Genomic DNA, 23,238 nt, shown 5'->3' on the forward strand with positions numbered 1-23,238 from the left:
GAAGGAGTCCTGCACGGGAGAGGGAGTCACGAGGCTGAAAGACGACGACACCCGTACGGGGGCGCTGGGGACGCATTCATCATATTTCTTCGGTCGGTTAGCCGAACCGGATATCATGAGCCACTTCGAGCGTATGCGACCTCAATGACGGAAGTTGTCACGTCTAAAGAACGTCGGGAATATGTTCAGCCCTTCGGATGAAGGTTTGCATCAGGGAAGGAAGGCCGCACCGGAAGTTGCGTTGCTTGGGTTCAATCATCCGCGAGACTGGAGGCCCTTTTCCGTAGTCCCTAATTACACTATTGTCCGCGTGGGCTCACGAATGAATATACTTGAGGACCTAGGGAAATGCAGTCTGCTATCGACAGTACATCTTTAGGAAAGTTATATACAACTTTGTTAAATTATGAGTGGGGCCCCAAGTCCAGGGCACCACTGGATACTCCTGCTCGCCGGACATGGCCCAAAAGTACAACTGCACCTCCGGGTCTGAGCTGGCGAGCTGTGAAACCCACTGCTCCATGCCAACTTCAGTTTGCTTGCCTAGGAAGGAATAAAACAAAAGGGACAGTACGCGCTTGTGCTGTTCTGTTCTCTCTTTGTCCAAGTATTTGACGCAGTTTCCCTCATGTAAAAAAATGTACAGGGCAGGGAGGTTAACCAGAGACCGGTCCGGTTGGCTGGTTACCCTGCGCTGAGGGAATGGGAAAGAGGAATAGAAAGTTGAGATACAGAGAGAGAGAGAGAGAGGAGGGAAGAATAGAAGGAAATGTTGAATAAATGCTTTCACACGTATCTGGCAGTGTCACTATACAATAGTACAATAGTCACAAAGACCCGTAGTCCTTTAAAAAGCACAAAAGTGCTTTTAACTGCCTTGTTAGCCGACAAGCGATGAGGACGGTGCTCCAGCAGCATCTGCACGGAGAGCGGCTGATCTACCAATCGTCGCCACGCATCAGAAAGTGTTCGTCTTTCATCGGCAAATCGAGGGCAGCGGAATAGCACACGATCAATGTCTTCTACGGTGCCGCAGACCTCGCACACCACACACCCGGTCACTCTAATTAGGGTTGTGTATGCCTTCGTGAAGGCAACCCCCAACCAAAGCCGACAAGGAAGCGAAGCTTCACGTCGACGAAGTCCGGATGGATGTCGGAGTTCCAGGGAAGGATTTATTTCGCGGAGTCTCGTGTGTCTTATGCTTGGCGTGTTCTACTCCTCCAGACAGAGACTACGTGCCAGGTGACGAAGCTGCCTTGCAGCGTGTTTCCTTGAAAGAGGGATCGTAACGATCTGCTCTTCTTGATGTGATGTGAGAGCCCCGTTGTCTGCAAACTTATTGCCACTGATCCCGCGATGAACAGGTAGCAGCTGAAAATCAACCTCGTGGCCTTTTCCTTTGACCCGGTGATGAAGCTTAACGATTTCGTACGTAAGCTGTTCGTGGCATCCGCGTCGGAGAAGTGACCTCATGCACTGTAAAGCCGATTTCTAGCCGGAAAACACAGCCCTTTGACTCAATCTCTCTGAATCGATGTACTGTAAAGACACTGCGCAGAGCCGTAAGTTCTGCCACCGTAGACATGGCAACATTTAGTATCTTGAGTCGCAGTGTTATTTCTCGTGCTTGTATCACCACCGCGCCGCCAGAACTGGACACCATGGTAGAGCCATCGGTGTAGATGTGCACGTGGTTACTGTAGGTTTCGTGCAAGAGTAGGCTCCATTTTTTAGTGCTGGGGCAAGTAAATCTGATTTCTTCGGCAGTCCTGGCATTGTTAGACGTACTTGGGGAATGTGTTGCCTAGGAATATCTCTGCGCCATCGAGGCTTTTTTTCACACCCACGGAGTATGATATAAAGTTGGTCTGTCGCCGCGCCACGGACAAGCGTCCGGAAACAGCGCGGGATGGATTTTGTTTAATTTGCATAAATGTGTATAGAGATTAGTTTGAAGTTTACGAAGCTCGATTGTCTCTTATCCACTTAGTGCATTGCAAAATGCACTAAATGCACCGTGACGAAATGTGTTTTGCTTAGTGCAAAACACATTTCGTTTGTAAATAATAATATTTACACTATACAATAAAAAGTAAAGTTCACTGTGTTACTTCTTGTTTTATGAAGCTTAGCGCACTTGCGTTCCCGTTTGGATTAGGTGAGAGCGTCAAGACCTCTTCAGAGTCTGTAAGGATCACATTGCCTCCTCGATTGGCATTTAGTCTAGTTGTTCCACGTCACATAGAGGTTAACTGTTCATGAAAGAAAATGTCTCCTGGTGCTGGGCACCTAATATTGTCCTTCCACCATGGCGCCTCAAGGACAACTCTGTTGGCACTTAAAATATTCATGTCGAAGTGTCATGGCAAACGCTAACCTAATTACGTTGTTTTACGTGGTTTTACATGATTAAACCTCGATATGATTGTTAAGCGCACCGTATTGTAGGAATCCGGGTCAATCTTGACCACCTGAGGTTCTTTAACGTGCACGTAACTCTAACTACACGATGTTCCTGCATTTCGCCGCATTGGAAATAAGGCCAATATGACCTAGAATTGATCTCGAATCCCCAAGCTTAGCAGCGTGAAACATTACCTACTAAGCTACCACGGTCGGTAATAGCGAACACTGAATATACAAATGGTGGTCGCTTTCAGTCGCATACTAATAACGTAATATAACAATTTCTTCAGGTGGGCCTTGGCGCGAAGCCAGGAAAAGGAAGCCGTCGCGAAAATCGAAAACATATAACCTATATCCAAAATTTCGTGACACTTGACAAGCCTAAAGGACCGCTTCTACGGAGGGTGACGAGTTTGGAAGCTGTCGATACTGTCACGCGGCTGATCTACTTGGTAGTCCATGTCGACTTAATAAACGTCGTACAGGTGAAAACTTTGAAAGATGCCGACTAATGTGAAAATATATTTACTCTGATGTAAGTAAATACATCTTAAATATATTTACTTACGACAAAGTAGATATTTATTATATTTAATAGTTTAATATATTTGCCAATGTTTAACCCGGCCGGACGAGATTTCGTCAGACCCTCGACTTCATAAACATCGTACTACTGAGCATAGTTGGAGGCGATCTCTATAAATATATATGATTGCGATAGCAATTATATGAACACTCTCGGCAGGTTTTTGCCGTCGCCGTCATGCCCCGTATATGTATATGTACGTATACGGGACATGACTTTTATATAGGTATATATCTAAAAGCCACAAATAAAAATGATTAGGAAGTAAAATTTTCTGAAGCGCTCGACTGGGGACTCGGCGGACCTGTGACCTCTCACTCCGCCGCGCGCAGCGCTAGACAATCCGCCTTCTTCACGATGGCCCCGCGCATGCGCTCGCCCCTAGCGGAAAAGTCGCTAAACGTCTCTTCATCTCGGAGGCTTTGTTTCTGGCAATATCGGTTGTCCCGGCCTCTACCAAAACGGCAGAGGGCAGCACAGGAAAATGAAAAAGGCGGATCCGCCACGCAGGATACATCCTCCAGCATAGTAACGGCGAGCTATTTATATACGCCACCTGCCGCTGGCGGTACGCAGAACTCGGAGGTGCTTCAGTGTGTTCACTATCACCCGCAAGATTGCTCGAAGGGCGTGCTTTAAAGGTCGTCGCACCGCTAGTAGCGAGTTTTAGAATTGGGGGCCCAAGACACTGAGCCACCAAGCTGCGTTGGGTATGCTTGCTCTTGTGTTAGGAGGAGCAGCAGCGTTTGAGAGTTCGATCAAACACAGGCGGCGTTGGGTCAAACGCACGGAACGCCACACGTGGCGAACTCAAAATTATGCGAGACGCGGGCCATACTGCGTTGTTGCCCACGCTGCGTCTGCTTCGTCTCGCTGGCGTCCTGCGCTAGTTTTCTGGGTCTTAGGACAAAGGACAACGTGAGTGTAAGAGCACAAGTGCGGCTTGGATTCTGCGCCCTGGCAGCTCAAATTTCTTGGTTTCCCTAGCTCCTTGGGTCCCCAATTCTGAAACTCGCGCCTCCGATTTGTACTTTTACATCTACAGGGCGTGGTCGCCCGTGCTCACGCACTTACCTCTTGAGGTGGCAGGGCTTGTGCGTTTTGTGCTTTCGCCGCAAAGTTTGCGTTGAAGGTATCGACCGCACGAAGGTCACTGCGCTCGCTGCAGCGGCTGCATTTGCGAATGGAGTGAGCTGCTGACTGAAAGAGCCAAAGTAGAGGCTAGTTGAAGTAACAACTGTGACAGTTGTTAGTTCGCACATGTCCTGTGTATACCTGTGCGTTCTTTTCATTCGTGCTGTTTTGTGTTTTAGCAGTGCGCTGCGAGTGTCGAGCTGTGACAGTTTTTAGTTCGCGCTCTTCCTGTGCATCCTTTGTGCTTGAGCAGCGCGCACGAAGTTTCGAGCTGCCTACCGTTCTTCGTGTGACATTCCAATGTGTCGCAATTGCATTCATTGCTTCGCCCTTGCGGCGAAACTGAATTTTTTTCTTTCATAGTTGGTAGCACAAACAGCGACTTGATTTTTAACCATTTTTAGCAATGCCACAAGTACGAAAAGATCGCCTCCCGTGTTACGTGGTTTGGAATAGCAAGCGTTTGTGTGGGTGGGCGTGCAGGTGGGGTGAACGATCGTTTTGGCGGTTTATACGTGCTTGAGGGAGATGGGATGAGGATGTCAGTAGAAGCGTGAGACAGCCGTAATCCATGCGTCATACGGAGCCCTGTCAGTAGGAAAGACGCGGTGCTATAAGCTGCGGCTGTCGTCTTCCTCACGCGGTCCTTGCGCTCCAATGGGCAAAAGAAGCTCCAGGCCCGTCTGTCGCTTGAGCGATCACAAAGAGTGCAAGCTGAAGATTGGGGCTCGCCGTTCACGTGTCTACAGCGGTATGCCGTCGTCTGAACTGTCATACCCGCGCTGGTGCAGATCCCCGTGTATAGATGCCTTCCCACTGAATGTTAGAAGCGTGAGTGCACTTAGACATTTCTACCAATAGTGCGCCACGTAAGGGTGCTGGGAAGAAGGAGCAGGAAAAATGCGCCAGTTATGTTGCGCGCATTCCACAGTGACAGATGAAAGGCGCATAATAAGGCCGTGAACTAACAAAACTAAAGACGCAGTAGGCGTAACAGGCCTGTTACACCTTCCCTTTTTGTGGTGTACGCTTTTATTGTGCGCTGTTTATCCACCAGCATAGGATTTTACAAACCAGCGCGACTTCCGCGCATGTCAGGCTGCTTATGCAAATGAAGCGCTGTGTGTCGTCAGACGTCTACCTCTATGAGTGTGTTCGTTAATTGCTGCTCTATTACGAAGTGAAAATGACCTACGAACTAGAGTTACTGTATATGCTACCTTTAGGTAGCAGAGTTGCGCATCTGTCTCCCAAACGCCGCTAGCAACCATGCATTGCGGAGAAGCTGACGCTCGGGCCAATTTTTGTGTTTTTCGACGCTACCGCTCAGCGAACTGTATTAACACTTGTCATCGATAGCCAATGTTTATCACCGGTATTCGACACACCATACATGTTAATCGGCGACACGGTAGGCATGTCGCCTGCAAAAACGGAGTTCGACTTCACCGCACAGCAGTGGTTGCTAGCCAGACCTATGCGCAACTCTGCTACCTAAAGGTAGCATATACAGTAACTCTACTACGAACAAGCCCACATCGCCACCTTCCCGCAAGTGCATGTCAAGCACTAAAATGCCGGCTTGTGGAAGCGGTTACATGGATCTGACTGAAGTTCCTGTGACTGAAGAGCTAGAAATAAATTCTAGTTGACGATTTGAAAACAGAGAGTAAATTTTACAGCAGAGCTGTTAAGGTCGAGATTTTCCGGGTGTAGTAGATAGAAAATTATCATCATCATAAACCGGCGCGGGCTCAATCACTGCCCAAGCTTTCTGTACAGATCGTTAACAAGCGAAGCTGAAACCTGCACCCCCGGCGGTTCATTTGATTTACTTAAGGTTAACATCGCGAAAAGAACACATGGCGGACAGGAAAAAGACGGGACAAACGCTGCCTTTCTGACAATGCAACTGATGGCTTGCTTACGCACGTGCCCTGTCCGCCGTGTGTTCTTTTCTCGCTGTTAACCTTAAGTAAGCACAACTACCTAGCCCAGTAAGCCACTTTATTAGGTTCGTTTAAGTCTCCCCAAATTATTGGTTACGTCTTTACAGAAATCTTAGTCGCTGTTTGCCGCTCGTGTGTTCCCTCGTTAATATTTAGTGCACTAGTGTGTGAGATTCGCCCAATTTCTTTGGCAGGTATGCGCTGTAGGAGTTTTGCAGGAGTGCTGTTACGGTCGAGGTTTGCCGTGTGTATTAGATAGAAAATTGCCATCATCATGAACCGGCACGCGCTTAATCACCGCCCAAGCATTCTGTACAGATGCTTTACAACAGAAGCTGAAACGTTCCCAGAAGCTTTGCTGTGACCTTGCCTTGTGCGACTTAGTGCAACCTGGGCTAATTATTATTTTTTTTTTGAACCGTAACACCGTTCAGTTTCCGCCGAGAAAAGCTGGTGACTGTAGTCGGGAGCTAGGCCTAGAAGATGTAAGTGTTCGGTTCGAGAAGCTTTTTCATGTGTGGGTGGCAGGGCTTAAAGTCTTCATTCATTGGAGGGGGGCCTTCAGAGGGCAGCGACCTACATGCATACATATACATACAGCCCCTCCTTAAGAAATGGAAGGGGGGGGGGCTGCCCCCCGCCCCCCGAGCCCCCCCTTGACTTTAAGCTCTGGTGGGGAGGAGTGTATCAGGGACTCCTCACCAATCAACCAGATATCAGGTTGATTGCACTAACTGTATGAAACTGATTACAGCTGCCAGGTTACTGGCAGCTGTCCTGTTCTAACTGTCCGGCTACGACAATTTGTGACATGAAAGCGGCAGTGTTGCAGATTGGTCTCCGCGTTCCATAAAGAACTGTGCGGAGCACAATACATCTTCCCGGTATATTCAGCATGATCCCATATACAAGCTCCCTGGACCACATAGTGATGAATTATGTAAATGTCGAATAAAACGTGGGCAGGCGAAAGACCCGCACTTACAAAAATTTGTTAAGACAGTATATAGACTACATTTTAGGCAGTCTATTGACTGTCTGCATACATTTTTGTACGGGCGGCGCCAATAGCTGTATACATTTATAGATTTATCACAAGAAAAAGATTACATAAAAGTGATTGTATGGTATAACGTCATGAAACCGGCACAGTATATCTTGTGGGTGACTCTTGCTGTAGAAGGCTACGGGTTTTATTATTTTGTTTCAGCCTACTGTTGGCCCTTAGGCCGTTACAAGCCCTTACAAAAATATGTTTAGATAGTCTATATAAAGTTTGTAGACATCTGTCTATAAAATCAATTGACGTTCTATAGCTGAGTTCTTTAGACTGGTCTATAGACAGTCTATGGAATAGTGGCCGCACTCGTTTTTATAGACCAGTCTACAAGAAAGTCTAAGTCTATAGATTGGCTATAGAAGGTCTGTAGTTTAATAAAAATTCATGCGTTTAAACCGATGTCTGCAGAATGTCTATAAACAAAAGTCTATAGGCTCATATAAATCTACTTTGGTTTACTTTTGTCTATAAAATATCCACAGACAAATGTCTGTAGATTATTTATAGGCTATTCCTATGACCCGTATATAGAGTGTCTACGGACTTATTACCTCACAAATATACTGTGGTCTACAGATTGCCTAGAGGCACTTCCTGTAGATTAGTGATGTATAAATTTATCCCAATAAATTCTGGAAAAGAAAACGAGGCAAAGCACACAGAAAAGAATGACAAGCACAAGCGCTGACTTACAACAGAGCTTTAATCAGAAAAAGATACAAAAATATAAGAACTTACGACAAAGCATGCGCGAAAAACAAATGCAGACCCATTTTTGCATACAATGTAACGAAGCTACTTCTCCGTTAATAGACCTTTAACTAGACAGACGATGTATGGTTCATCAAACAAAGAAAATATGGAGTGGCAGGACCAATATTTGCCCCAATTTTTCTCACACAGATACAGCAACAAGGAGAGCATGCACTCGCTTAACAAGTTTAATTGAACTGAAGCTCACATCCACCAACGATAATTTACATATACGTGGTGTGCTACTTCGAATGAATTAAGTTTGTAGTTGTATGTGTGTACTTACGGTTACTACCAGTTCAAAACGTGTTTCAGACAAATGAATTGCCTTACAGTGAGCCTCGTGTACAAACCTAATGAACGAGCGAATGGGAATTTTTTCGAGGGCCTTGTTTGTTTGTTAGACACAACCAAATTAATCGAACAGACAATTAAGCCAGGGAATGCATAGCGGACATTAATTGTCGTCTTTAAAGGGGCACTGAAGAGCAAAACGATTTTTCTCATATTAGTCAATTACTCTTTCACGATACCAAAACCACCACGCTTGCTGCGAGATGATTAGTAAGCACAAAAATACGCAAAAACAAAATATGATTTCTTTCAAAACCACGATATGATTGTGAGAGACGACGGGCCTCAAACATTTTCGCCTCCATCGAAAATGCAGCAGCCGCGGCCGAGATTCGATCCCGTGACATTCGGATCAGCAGTCGAGCGCCATAACCACTAGACCACCGCGGCGGGGTCTTATCACCACATAGCAGCTGACCAATAAACCATCGCATGTTAACTTGATGCTTTAAGTCTACCGGGGCGACGCCCTCGCTGAATCTACGAAAGAAGGGGATCTTTTCGATCATTTTGGTTGTGTATAAAAAAGAAACGAGGCCCTCCAAAAATCCCCTTTTTTTCTTTCATTCACCGCGAAGTCCTTGCCCCGGCTGACTTATGCCTCAAGTTCGCATGCGACGTTTTATCGGTCAGCTGCCGCCTCATGGAAAGATCGCGTGCCACGTGACAAACTCTGGCAAAGAAGAGTGTTCCACACTCACCGCCTTGAGTACGAGTGGCACTGGCTAACACTCCAAGGCACTACACATACATAAATGCCCAGCAAAGCGTACGGCGAAGCGCTTTCCGTCGTAGCTCAATCGGTTGAGCATCGGCGTTTAGATACCATCAACTCAAAGGGCGATTTTTCGTCCACTTTATTCCATTTCAATTTAGGCCATTATTACAACACTACAGCTAAAGCCAACAATTAAAGTCCGCTATGCTTTCCCTTGGCTAATGATTGATTTGGTTGTGTCTGTACACACCCAAGAGCGACGATCCGCGACAGACAGACTAAAATCTTTAATATAGAACAATTACGTCCATTCTTTGCAAAAACGAGCGCGGCACCGTAGACGGCGACGCAGCTACAAACACATAGCCTCTGAGCAGCATGGCGTATGCATGTCCGCGCCGTGTGTGTACATGTGTCTCTCTATCTGCACACCCGTCTACTTTTATAAAGTTGATTTGCTCGTTAGTTAACTATAACCATGCTTATAACAATAATTGATGGGGTTTAACATCCAAAAACCACGATTATGAGCGACGCCGTAGTGGAGGGCTTTAGAAATTTTGACCACCCGGGGTTCTTTATACGTGCACCTAAATCTAAGAACACGGGCCTCAAGCACTTCGCGAGCCCTCAAGCAAAGCAACCGCCGCGGCCGGGATTCGATCTCCGCGACCTGTGGGTCAGCAGTCGAGCACCTTAACATCTATATATTTAGACCACCGTGGCGGGCAACTATGCTTATTGAACGATAACGTCTGTTGCATTTCCACCACAGAAAGGGTACAGGGCGACCAGTAATGTTTAAAAGCAGACTCAATTTTATAGTGACAAGGCATGTGCACGTCATTTCATGCAAGGATGCCGCATTGCATACAGTCAAGGAAGAAGGGCGAAACAACACAAGGCCTGCATAACACAAGCATAGCATCGCGCAATTCAACTCGTATTGTTCAGGCTGTTTTTAGCTCTAATCGACGCACACGGCAACGGCTCCGCGGAAGCGTATAACGAGCACCACAGAAGGCAGAGACACTAGTACAAGGCATACTTTCGTATCAAACACTTCCTCTTGCACACCATCTCTATTACGGCAGCTCGCCGCTCGGGCAATCTTACCTACACAAAGTCATCATGCACAGTCACGCGATTTGGCAACGTTCTTCAACTCACCGAAGAGCGATATTCGCTGTGGCGACAGTCTCGTCAAAAGGCGCGCGCTTGTGATCTTGTTCAAAGCTTCGCACTCGTTGGGGCTACGACAACACATGGCCGTCAACGATTCCATGTCAAACAACGATGCGTCCGTCCCGACACGCGGTGTAAGTACGTGTCCATTCCACGACTTCCAGCGACGATACCGGCACATAATATTGATCAACGTGGTAAAAATACATGCGCGCAACAAACTTATTTCGGCATTACACACTGCGCTGCAAGAACTTCTTTTACAACGACCCTCAAATGCGTCAACTGCCTTTGGACTGATTGGCTCTCGCTCAGCGAGCGATTTGAAACTGAGTTGCAGCTGCGCGCCCTCTTCCGTTCGTTTGCCGCACCGGTTCTCGCTTTTCTCCCCTTCCTTACCGTGTTCGCTCGCGCGCCTTCACGATTCAAGGCGAAACCCCATATGCGCAAAAATTCACGCGACAGCGACGAGCGATGCTATGAGCGACGAAACGAGCCATTCGCGCGACGTGTTGCGTGGTCGATTTCGCGCGATCGCTCGGTTTTTCAGATTTGGAATCCGTCGCATGTCCGTCGCTCGTCGCCCGGAAGTGCTGTGCTCAAGCAGCCAATACATAGTTTTCACGGACGTCACAACTGGGGCTTGTGGGATAGGTGGCCGCCATGATGGTGAACTGCTAGCGCGGTGTTATCGTTTGGTGCGTGTGCAGGTCCGATATTTTCGCGTTGTGCGGGTTCAGTAACAGTGCGGCGTCGCAATGCCGATGTGTGCGATGACTGGCTGTAGTGCGAGAAGCACGTCTGCCGCACAGAAAACGGACCTGGAGCCAGGAACCGGGCTCTACCGATTGCCGAAAGTGATAACTCGGCAATGCGACCGCACGAAAGTGTTGTCGGAGGAGCGTCGGCGTCTCTGGCTCGCTCGCATCAACAGAAAGGGCCTCAAGAACCTGGATTACCTCCGTGTATGCGGTCGGCATTTCATCTCAGGTAAGCAAAACAGGATGAAGCGAACACTTTAAAAAATTAACGCCACCGCTTACAATCGCCTGCAACACAGCCGTCGCTGTGTGTGCAGCGGTTTAAACATCGCAGGAGCTCTCCGGGTCGCGTTCGAGCCCGTTCCGGATCTTCTGAATCTTAACGGGCACCTTCGACTGCGATCTGCGTACTGCAATCGAGTTAAAATGTCACTGTCTGCACCAAACTGCTGAGTTTAACGTGCTCGATGCGTGTTGTTTGTACCGTGCATTGAAACTGCCGTTCACATCGGGCTACTGATCGCGAGTGCCTTGTGTAATTTTGCGCTGTTCGTAACAGCTTGTAACGAGACAGTTTTCGCGCTGAAGTCGCAATTTCACATGCAACAGCGCGCCAGGTTTTCACTGTTGATGTTTTGTAATTTGCAGGACAGCCAGCGAGTCTAATGGACAACACAAACCCGGATTGGGTGCCGAGCCAACACTTGGGATACAGCAACCGCACAGCACCGGGCGTTAACTCTACTTCTCGGTACAAGCGCGCCAAAAATCGGCTGGCAAAAAAAAAGGTGGCCCCAGCAGCGAACGCAGCTAACATTCAGCCGGCAGAGGTTGACCATCCTTCGCCTGAAATGGTCGATGCAGGCGATCACTTCAGTGAAGAGACGCCTGCTGAATGTTCCAACGAGACCACTTCAGTTACAGGTCTGTTTACTCACAGATACCTCTTGGATGCAGTAAAAAGCAGCACTACTTTTAACTGTACTTTGATGCCCCCAAATTGTTTTTGCAGATGCTGCTGTGCAAACAGATGTAACCATGGCGTACATGAACACCTTGGAGGAGGACGGCAAGAGGCTTGCGTTCGAGCTGCAGGAAGTCAAGAAGCAAAAAATGAAACTTGAAGTGACAGAGGCTTCACTTCGAGGTGACCCCGGCAAAGTTGTGTTTTACACAGGCTTGCCTACTTTTGCTAGGCTCCTTGCCATCTTTCAGATTGTAGAGACTGTTGTGAAACACACGCAGCAAAATGGCCTCTGCAAATTTCAGGAGTTCATTGTGTTCCTGATGAAACTAAAGTGCAATTTTCCACTGCAAGACCTAGGTTACAGGTTTGGTGTATCCGATTCTACAGTGAGCCGAATTTTTGAGAAGTGGCTAAATGCTGCCTTCTGGAGGTTGAAATCGCACATTTTTTGGCCGTCCAGGCATTTTATTCAAAAGACCATGCCGCAAGCTTTCGTAGACTCGTTCGGCACTAAAGTTGCGGTGATTATAGATTGCTTCGAGATCAAAATTGAGCGGCCTTCTTCCCTAGAGCCACGTGGTGAGACTTGGTCTCAGTATAAGAGCAGCAACACAGCCAAATATTTGATAGGAATCAGTCCTCAGGGTATTATAACCTATATTTCGGAGGGGTGGGGTGGCAGATGCAGTGACAAGCACATTACAGAGAACTGTGGTATACTTGACTTGTTGACGCAGGGTGATGTTGTGTTGGCAGATCGTGGATTTGACATTGCAGACACGCTTGGTCTCTACTGTGCACGTTTGCATGTACCTGCCTTCACAAAAGGTAGAAATCAGCTCACAGCTCTGGAGATTCATAACACTAGAAAGCTTGCTAGTGTACGCATCCATGTTGAGCGGGTAATTGGCCTTGTGCGAAACAAATACATCATCATGAAGGCTGTACAGCCAATTAATTTTATTGCATGTAGGCAGGATGATCCCGTCCCGCCGCTGGACAAAATAGTCACAGTTTGTTGTGCTTTTTGTAACATCTGCCCATCTGTAGTCCCAGGAAATGAGAACGAACCTGCAGAAACGCTTTCCTGTTCCAATTAGTGATTGATCAGACTTGTCATCACGGAATAAGATTGAACAAAATTCTGCAGCAATCTACATGAAGGAAATCATTAATGGATGAATAGAAATTGTGCTGCATGTAAATTGCCAAAAAGGAAACTCAAGGTTTCTCCAAAAGTAGAACTTCGCAGTTGAGCAATAATTAGCCATGCAGACGACATGTTTCGGCAGAATTTTTCTTAAGTTTATTTCAATATTCTTGCCTTCTATCCAGAGTTTCTTTTTTGAAAGTTGAGATAGCCCGTTTGATGTCTACATATATTGTGTTGTTTCATGGTTTAGCATGTATGCTAAATACACTTTTTTTTTCTCCTCTGGAGACTGAGTAGAATGGCGAGTGAAATATTTTGCACACTGACTGAAACCCGTGATCTCTGCCCTTTTGCTTTGTGGATTTACACATTGTTTTTTAAGTTTATTTCAGTGTTCTTGCCTTTCGAGCTTTTCTTTGTCTTGAATGTAGTCCAGTTGATTTATGTATATATTGTGCTATTATGTGCCCTTGCATATAAACAAGACTTTTTTTCACTTGCGTCTGCATATAATGGTAATACACAGTGATTGCAATTTAGTTGTTAGTTTTGATAAGGCCTTGCTGCTAAAAATATTAGTCTAAGATTGCGATAAGAGTGTACCGAAATAGTAAGGTGTGCTTGCATTTTGGGTGTCTATATTAATATGTTCTTTACTGTAATGTTGATATTGCAGTCGTGATTTGTGAATGTCTGCTTCCTCTGTGTCAACAATACAGACCAATGTTCAGGCGCGGCTGCAAAATAATGACAACCACAGTAATTAAATGGGTCAAAGTCACATTACAGCAGCTAGAGATAGGTATGCTGTTGCCAGAATTATGCCTCGGAAGCAGGCAAATGTGTTCATTGTGAAGCATCCGTCACATGTTCATAAACTGCATGTCAAAGTGTTTTATTTACACAGTGTGATGCAGCAAGACAAATATGGACACATTTGTTCATAGACTGAGCTAAATAAATCTATTACAGTAGTGGGCTGTGTACGTTATTTCATAAAATTCGCCTGCAGTTGTGGCATCATGCTGTTACATTGCTAAGCTCAATGGCATGGAAACGAATCCTGGCTAGCCTTGGCCACATTAGATGAGGATAACATTCAAAAAGCCTGTGTACCGTACTTAGTGGGGCAAGGTAAAGACCATTAAGTTGTGAAAATTAATGCACAGTGCCACGTTACAGCACGGTCTATATCTTATTTGGGCAATAAGGCCTCAGAATCGAAACATGATAAGAAGGCGTATTCTTTGATGAATGGCGTAAAATCACTTAAAGCACAAATGGAAAGTTCTAATGACTAGAACGAAATCACAACAACTCAATGTGCATGAAGGCTGATACCTAATAACATCTCGGGATGCACATGATTTAAAAGGAATACACACAAATAAAAAAATTCTTTAAATGAAAGATTATACAGCAATGACTAAAGCACCCAATTTACACAAGCGCATGAGATTACTGCTATGCAAAAGAGAAACAACCGTGCCGTAAAAAAAAAAACAAACATGGTATAATACAGCAGTTGTTACCATGCTTAGTGGGGCAAGTTAAAGACCATCAAGTTGTGAAATTAATGCACAGTGCCACGTTACAGCACGGTCCATATCTTATTTGGGCAGTAAGACCTGTTGACTGCTGTCTGATCTGGTACAATCCCGACAAAACCACTGCTTTTGCTTGGGTGCCCGCCTTATTCCAATACAGCTATAGTGAAACCAGCCATACTTACAGTTGCTGCCATCGCAGGCAAGCATTTTTCCTTGCTCTGGTCCTTGACAGTAGCAAAAAGTGCCTGCACTAGCTGAAGAATTTGCGCTCTTCTTTTTTGTAAAATATTCTGCAAATAGCTCAGGCAAGACTGCCTTACTAAAGAAGTCTGAGGCTGTTACATTGATGGTCTCAAAAAACACCTTGTCCCGCAGTATTCTTTCAACATACATACTCTGTGGGGTCCACACAACAAAATCGCAGTATGGAAGATTGCACACCGCCAACTGTGTTTGAACTTGAAAAAAGTAGCTATGGCTATGCTTCAACTGCAACTTCCCATTCACTACCTCTAGGCAGAAGTCATCATTGTTTAAGGCTGCTTGTTCTACCGTGGTATCAGCTGCTGAATGGGGACATTTAACTTCAACGAGTCCCCTCCCACAACATGTGCACATTACCGAACTGTCGGGACTGGCTGCTAAGTATGGGAATTCGGAGCTCAAGAAAACACCAGTCTTGTTGTGAGAAAAATTGGTGTGGCTACTATTCATTTTATCTGCATATTGTGCAATAGCATCTGATTCGTGATCAATACCCCACAATGTGGCTGCTGTACTAAATTGATGTAGTTCGGGATAACATATCCTTTTCAGCAAGCTCACTGAAGGCTGAGTTATGCTTGTTTTACATACGCTCTTCATCACAGAAGCTGTAATCCGTCCAGCACGATATTTAAACCATGCTGGACACCTGAATTGCTGCCTCGTCACCGCTTCCACATGATGCACCATTTCTTCAGTGATGGCCAGTTCAGGAAGTACATTTTTGGCACGTTCGAGGAGTTCTGGCAAGTTCTCTGACTTGGCTTCATTACACAACAGCTGTCGTAGGTTGGGAGGCTTGTTGGTTTTGGGGGCTACAAATCTGTCGCTGTATACTGGCAGGACCATGAATATTGCTGGTGGGGCACCTCCGTCATCGATGCTTGCATAAAATGACTTAAGTTCTTCCTCTGTTGGAGGAGGCAAAGCTGATGCTTGCGTAACAGCTGGCTGCTGCTGCACCTCAAGTGGTATCTTGGGAATGGAATCCATGCGAGTTTTCTTTCTCTTTGAAGACGCAAAGTCTATTTCTTTGAGTCGCTTGTACTCTGTGCCTGAGCGATGTGCGGGGAGCCAAACATTTGCCTTTTGTGTGCATGTCCTCGACTCCCTGATGCGCACAGCTGTCTCCATTGCGAAAAGTGTTGCGCCGATGTGGGAACATGCTTCACCTGCACCTGCCATGCAGGTACAATGCGCTGTACATATGCTCCCATCACTGTCGACCAACACCCAAGGCTTGAGTGGAGCTTCTCGCAGCCGCTGGGAGTGGGCGACCTGAAGTAAAAAAGATTCATCCTAGCTTAGAAGAATGAATGCAACCGTACATCTGTCGTGCTTCTTAAAACATGTACACAGCCCACATGTATATTAAACGACTACCAAAACAGGGACATATGCTCATTTTAAAACGATGTCCAGCACCTTGTTGCTCAACACCCTAAAGCTCAGGGGCGTAGCCAAGGGGGGGGTTCAAACCCCCCCCCCCCGAAATTTTTCAATTTTGCTTGTGTATATATACACGCACACATACAAACGCACGCACGAACTTACATAAAGCATGGTTGAACCCCCCCCGAAAAAAATTTCTGGCTACGCCCCTGCTAAAGCTGTCGATTTCATAGTGAAAAAACCACTGAAATGCTATCGCAGTGGGCTCTACATATTACGCTTACACTTAACGAGTCTCAGAAAGCTGTATATAGGCATACGAATAACAAAACACGGTATTTTGCGTCGTAAGCAACGGCCGGCGGCGTGAACTTTGAGCACTGAAGCAGCGCACGGTGCAGTAATGAACGGCCAAAGAATGAGTTCGTACGAGTGAGTACCGTGTTAATTACGTTATTACAGTGGTAATGCTTTACGAATATATTTTAGAAATAATCATAACCTTACCTCGCTCAACACGATGACGCGCTTGGAGGGTAGCCGCATTGCTGTCACGCCGCTCACACGGCCACTGGTGAAGTAGTTGTGAGCCTCAAGTGACTTGTAAGCTTTCATTTCGGTGAGCGATACGTGGTTCGTCGACAGCACCAAATAGTTCACTATGTCGGCATGCGTCGTAACCGGTAGTACCTCCACGTCCGTCGTCGTGTCAGTACCGGCGCACAACGTGTAGGGGTCAACTCCATCGCACATGCTGACCTTCGCTTCGTAACGTGCACGCGTCGGACCCACCAGCTCGGCAAAATATGACGGGCAGAATTCCTTCCGCCTGACAGGCGCCATCATTCAAACACTCGATAGCCGACAGACTGCAGGAAGACAGCGATGAACACTCGTGCGCACGCTTGGGCATGCTCGCGCGCCTTTGTCGCTGTTCTCCAACATGGCGGATACCGCCAGCAGACGACGGTGTGACGTCACATGAAAACTATGTATAGCAAAACACCGGAATAAGATGCATCAGTGACGTATTGCTGATTGCCGCCACTTTCTTATCGACGCACATCATCAACAACGTTCATCAACATGACCAACGGCGACGAGCGCAATGTTGACGTTGTTGAACGCGAACGCTGGGACCCGCGCCGTCTGTGACGCGGCTTGGCAGCACGTAGCAGCAGTGATGGGATCGAAAAAAATGCTGCAAGACAATGATAAACATTTTATGCACCATTATGCAACAAAACATCGTATTTTACATTGCATACCGCTGAGAACGGGCCACTTTTGGTACGAGTAAACGCCCTCATGCCAGCAACAGTGGAGATCGCTCGCCGAGGGAGTCGCGTGAATGGGGTTTGCCCATCCAAGCGACCGCTTGCGCGAAGACGATCTACGTCCCGTCGCTCGTCGCTGTCGCGTGCATTTTCGCGTATATGGGGTTTGGCCTTCACGGCAGTGCCTGAACGGAAAAGCAACTTCTCAGTGGGGAGGCCGCTTCTGAGCGATTCTTCAATTGTATTTCCAGTGCTTGCTGTTTAAACATACCGTTCGTGGACCATTCGTGTACAGGATATGTAACGAACGGTCCGTTTTTACTACTATCTGTAACAGCTGTTGCCCTCACGGCCGTGTCTGTGTGTATGATCACAAGCATGTGGAAAACTTGAGCCTTTGACAGCAAGTGTCCGCAGTGCCGAGTGATATCTCTTTGAAATTTGCACCGAGCCAGTGTCACCATCGATGCCTCGCCCTTAGGGCGATTCAGTTGCAAGTTCTTCCTTATTGATGTTCCCTGTTAATTTAAATTAATATATTCTAAGCGGGAGATGTAAGCAAGTGCATACACACATTATAAATTTGAAATCGCTTACTGAAACACGATTTAATATTACATTGCACGTCGTCGTAATGAAAACAGAAAAATGCATATTTGTTGAAGAACATCTTAATTAACATATTACCTTCTGAAAATGTCGTGAAAAGGAACAAATATAATGAGCTAGCGAAAGGGCCACAGCTAATTCGCAAAATATTTTTAACAAAATTGGTTTCTGGGCACAGTGCTTCGTTTATGAAAAGAATGGCGAAATACTGTATATTGAATAGTAACAAAGCACTGCAGTGGGCCCTGCTATTTGCGTCTTGAAAAAGAGCTGTTGTACTCTGTTCACTGTTTGCCCATCGTCCCGCTTCAAAGCTGTGATTTCCAGTGTTCCACGAAATACATTGCCCTTTGCATTGTAGCAACGACGGCGGAAAGAACCACACAGTCCTTGCAGTACATCCAGTCGGTGAGCCATAGAGTGCGACATAATTACTGGAAACATCTTTAGTTCTAATGTGAGCATGCGAGTTACGAGGGGAAATATATATGTGCCATGTGCGCCAGAATGTGTTAATGAGATATACAAAAACGCATTCCTGCTCAATTTCACACTGTGGTTCAATTAATTTATGAGTCCCCTTAGTTCTTTTTTAACATACCTTACAGCTAGGGCCCAATGGGGCAATAAGGGAGTGCATGCTTAGATGTTATATAAACAAAAAGGTAGCAAAATTGCATAAAGTACACACGTCTGATAAAATTTCAATGAAAAACCTTATTTTCAGCAAAAAATTAAATAACTCCACTTTAGCTTCTGTCTTTAGACAGTCTATAGACTGGGATTTGACAATAGAAAATAACACCAATTTATCAACTTTTGTATATAGACAATCTATACACTGGCATTAGACAAAAAACAAACTTCATCAACTTAACTTTTGTCTATAGATTGTATATAGATTAACAATAGAAAAAAATGAACCATACGCTTTTTAAAACTTTTGTTTATAGACAATCCATAGAACGCAATTAGACAAAAGATGACACGCATTTTTAAACTTTTGTCTATAGATTGTCAAAAGATTTTCTTTAGGCAAAATACTAAATCTACATAAAGGCGAACTCGTCTACAAGAAGTCTACAGGCACTCTATAGACTGTCTAAATCCATTTTTGTAAGGGAGGGTGGGTTACAGTTGTTATCACTAGTATAATACAATACAAAAATGTCGGATATCGAATCAAATATCGAATACAAAAGCTTTCACTGAAAATTGAAAGAAAGATATAATAGCAGCATCGAGTGTATCGGTTTCCTGAAGTACATGTGCGGGCAAACCTAAATGGTTACGTCAGAAACTATTACGTGTGTCTTGAGGATGTGTCTGTAACTGCAGCAAAAAAAATAGTGTCAGCCGACTACGCGAACAAAAAAATATTTGTGGTATTAAGCGCCAGACCAACCGTATAATCACGAGGCTCACCGCATAGCAGGGCGCTCCGGATTTTTTACAACCTGGATTTCTTTAACCAAAGCGCCAAAGCAAAGTTGTAATGTATAACTGCGAACGAAAGGCGGCGGAACCTGAACAATACAGGTATACGATTATTTCTGAACTTAAACATGCACGCGGTTAAAAATATTGTTGCAAAACAAGAGGCAGTTGAAAATGATACTCTCTCCTTACTCCTCCTTACAAGAAACCATGAGCTTTGAGATGGCTAAGTTAATGATATGAAAACACGCATACGGCTGTTAAAAGTGGGCACGTGTGCATGAAAGTATTTGCCATCGTGGAGCAGTAATGTTGTTTATTTACCGTTTTCCAACTCAAACAAGACATTTAGAAGATGGGTTATTTAAAATATTCATTGCTTGCGCGCATTTATATATCTGCGTTATGTTCAACAATGCTCTTGCGTTCTGAGCAGCCGACCATCATCTGTATAAAACACGAAAGCTCGGAAGCGTGGGTGTCAGGGCTGCCTGCTTCATACTTAAACAGCGCCGTGGTTTCAGTGGTGTGGCTTGTCTCCTACATTATTATGTTCTGTTTCTTGCGCTGTTTCCCCGACATGAAGATAACCAAGAGTATCGCGCGCCTTTCTCCAGTGTTCTGCATAATTCACATGACGCATAATAAAACGTCACAGTTGCTTTAGACAACGCTCAGGGAAGCCCAGGCGAAACCGTACGCTCTCATGAGACATTAATTAAATTACCTTGATTTCCCCAGTCAACTGCATTGTTCACCACCTTCTAACCCCTGCTTCACCCTTGAAGTTTTCTGCACCTCGCGCGATCAGTAGTGCAACCAGAAAATTTTCCCGAGGGGTTCAACCATACTTTGCGCACGTTCGTGTGCGCGTTTGTATGTGTGCGTGCATATATATACGCATGTAAAATTGAAAATTTTCGGGAAGGGGGGGGGTTGAACTCCCCGAATCCTTCCCCACTGGCTACACCACTGCACGTGATGCGGGACTGATGCAGTGTCATGTGGTGACATCAACAAATGACGTCACGATTTTTACGTTCCGTGACGTCACGATGACGCCACAACATGCCGTCATTGCTGACGTATTAGCACAGTTCGTGTGGACAACACCGGACGCCTCATCTCTCGACTCATGAGACATATAGGGCTTTCGCGTTAATACAGAAAAAACGGCACTCTTTTAAGGCTTGAACACATGACGAAAGCGATAAATCAATTTGCCATACTGAGAAATTCATTTTTAGTGCACCAGTGTGGGTTGTGTATGACATACCGTCTCCGTGAGCCCGCGTTAAATGCTTAAAGACAATTTCAGCCGCAACTTGAAACTGCCACTTAGGAATGTAGCGAGTGTTGTTCAACAAAACGCCAGGAGCGTATATATTGAGACAAACGATCCACTCTATTCCCTTGCGTTTAGAAGACACGCACTGGCCGACCAACAACAGTTGCGACAGCGCCCGGATATATACGTTTCAAGTTCTTGGAAACATAGTATGTGTTTGTGTCACACGTGTAAACAATGCTTTAGTGCAACAGAGCAAGCCTCCAAATAGCAGATGAGCTTTAGCCTTGTAGGACGTAGCGGACGTTTCGTAAAAAAATATTGAATAAGTTAGACAAGTGACAATAACACATTAAACGACGGCGTGTCCGAAATGTCATTGCTTGTTTGTACGGCTGCGTTCCAAGATGCAAAGTACAGTCTAGTTGACATTCCTCGTAACGATGTGAAGTAGGCTAGGGACATAACTTATACATAATTGAACTAAGTACGTATGTCGTACACTTTAAGAAAAAAAAAAGAGTCAAAAGAGGGTCACGGCACCGTGACTCTCTTCGGGTGTCTATTTTACCCCTTTTGGAAGGTAGAATCAGAAAAAGAGAGTTAATCTTTCGGCAGGAGTCACTAGACTCTCCTGAAGCGCGTTTCGATTGGCTTCCGTGATGAAGACGCCGTCGTATACGCCATGCATATCGTGCATTTGCCGTTCGGCGCCGTTGTGGCGCGATGGATCGCCTCACTCGCCAACGGAGCCGGGGTGGCGCGCCGCCTCCTCTCTGAGTCTCCTCGGTCTATTGGAATGTGTTGCGTGGTTGCGTTGGTTACGCGGGTTGCGTGTCTTGAAGTTTTGTGTTCGAGCAAACATGCGCATCTTCGGTGGCGTTGACGCCAGGCTCCGTGCTCGAAGTGACGCTTGGAGGGCGGAATATTCATGGAGCTGCGAACACGGACAACGTGCGCCTGTTAATGGTGAGTGTACTGCTTTCGTAGGTACTAATTATACATACAACGTTAGCTGGGCGTCTGCAGCAGCTACGCGGAAGTAATCTGCCAGCCATTTCCAACAGCAGCCTCTGTCCGCGTGGCTGTTGTGGATACCCAACTAAAACTGTCAGTTAACCAGTTGGCGCCGTTATGCGCGTTGCTGTACAAGCTCCCATAAACTGAGCGATGCAAACAACAATCAAGGGTCATTGTTTGCTCATGGCACAACGTGTCTGTACTGCTGAAGGTTCAAGATGTCGTTTAGAGATGCGCTTTAATCCACTTCATAATAACACTTCCATCGACCTTGAGTGTGCAGCGTACTTCCGCGCGTGGGAACGTGAAAAAAAAGTGTGTATAGAACGCTTAGACGCACCATATATAATGATTTTTGTTGGCTTAAAGACTCTGGTATGAGGCGCACATATAGTACGATGCTTCCAGCACTTACGCGGTAGTCACTTAAGCTGGACACGCCTCGCCCGTAAGGTGAAAAGCTCGAAACTTTCGACGGCGCGCGTTGTTGCGGCCGCCGCCGTGTTCTATTTTCCCTCGTTTCTGTTTGCTGTTTTCGAGTTTTGCCTACACTGCGATGACGTTCGACGTTATACCAGAATCGAGTGAGTGCACGTGACTGTGGAAGCTATGCGCGATCATTCTAGCATATTTCATGTCTGATCTCGACGTACACGGCGCCCATATTGTCTTATATTGTCATCATTGTCATGTATACCCAGTAAAAAAAAGGAAGTTCACGCTACACGTGACTGCCCTCGAAACTGAACATTCGCCGACTGCAAACGCAGCCTCTAGCTAAACGTCGCAGCCTGTAGTAGTATTCGGGGCCCTGACAAGCTACGCAGCAAATTAAAAGCGTCATGCTTTAAACGAGCAGAAGTGCGCATTTGTCGTGGGTACAATGTTCCGTAAACTTTCGTCCCCAGGTGTTAATCTTTTTGCGCACCAGTATTAAATTTATCCACAGAGAACGCCATCGGATAGAATCGTAAGCTACCACGTCCATTTAAATATCGCATTTATAGAACAAACCAGCAGCTTCGGCCTTACATCGCCATTAACCTTACTTTTTTTTCTCAACAAATATCTAAATGTCTATAAAACTTTTGGGATACAATGTTCTAAAGTACCGTCGCGACTCCTGAGGTGCTGTGCAGGATGGTCCGAGTTTGGCGAAACTCGGAATCTGTCCGAGCTCTGGCGACACCCCCTTTTGAACGAAGCGATTATACGAAAAGGTCGAATGCAGCCCTCGACGCTTGCCACGTTCCTTTGGTTACGATGGAACACGGCGTCACGTGAAAGGCGGTCGGCAAAGGTGGGTGGCGTCTTGAAACCAGCGGCATAATTTTTTACTTGTTTGTCGTTCCACTCAGTGCAGAAGCGCAAC

General features: G+C 46.0%; 1 protein-coding gene across 1 annotated transcript in view; it reads right to left on the reverse strand.

Moving 5' to 3' along the window:
- LOC119394300 (acetylcholine receptor subunit alpha-like) overlaps positions 1 to 23,238 on the reverse strand; it is a 316,582-nt gene that overhangs the window by 46,926 nt on the left and 246,418 nt on the right. The window lies entirely within an intron of this gene.

Source organism: Rhipicephalus sanguineus, chromosome 5 (genome assembly GCF_013339695.2).
Source record: "Rhipicephalus sanguineus isolate Rsan-2018 chromosome 5, BIME_Rsan_1.4, whole genome shotgun sequence".
In the NCBI taxonomy this organism is placed as follows: Eukaryota; Metazoa; Arthropoda; class Arachnida; order Ixodida; family Ixodidae; genus Rhipicephalus; species Rhipicephalus sanguineus.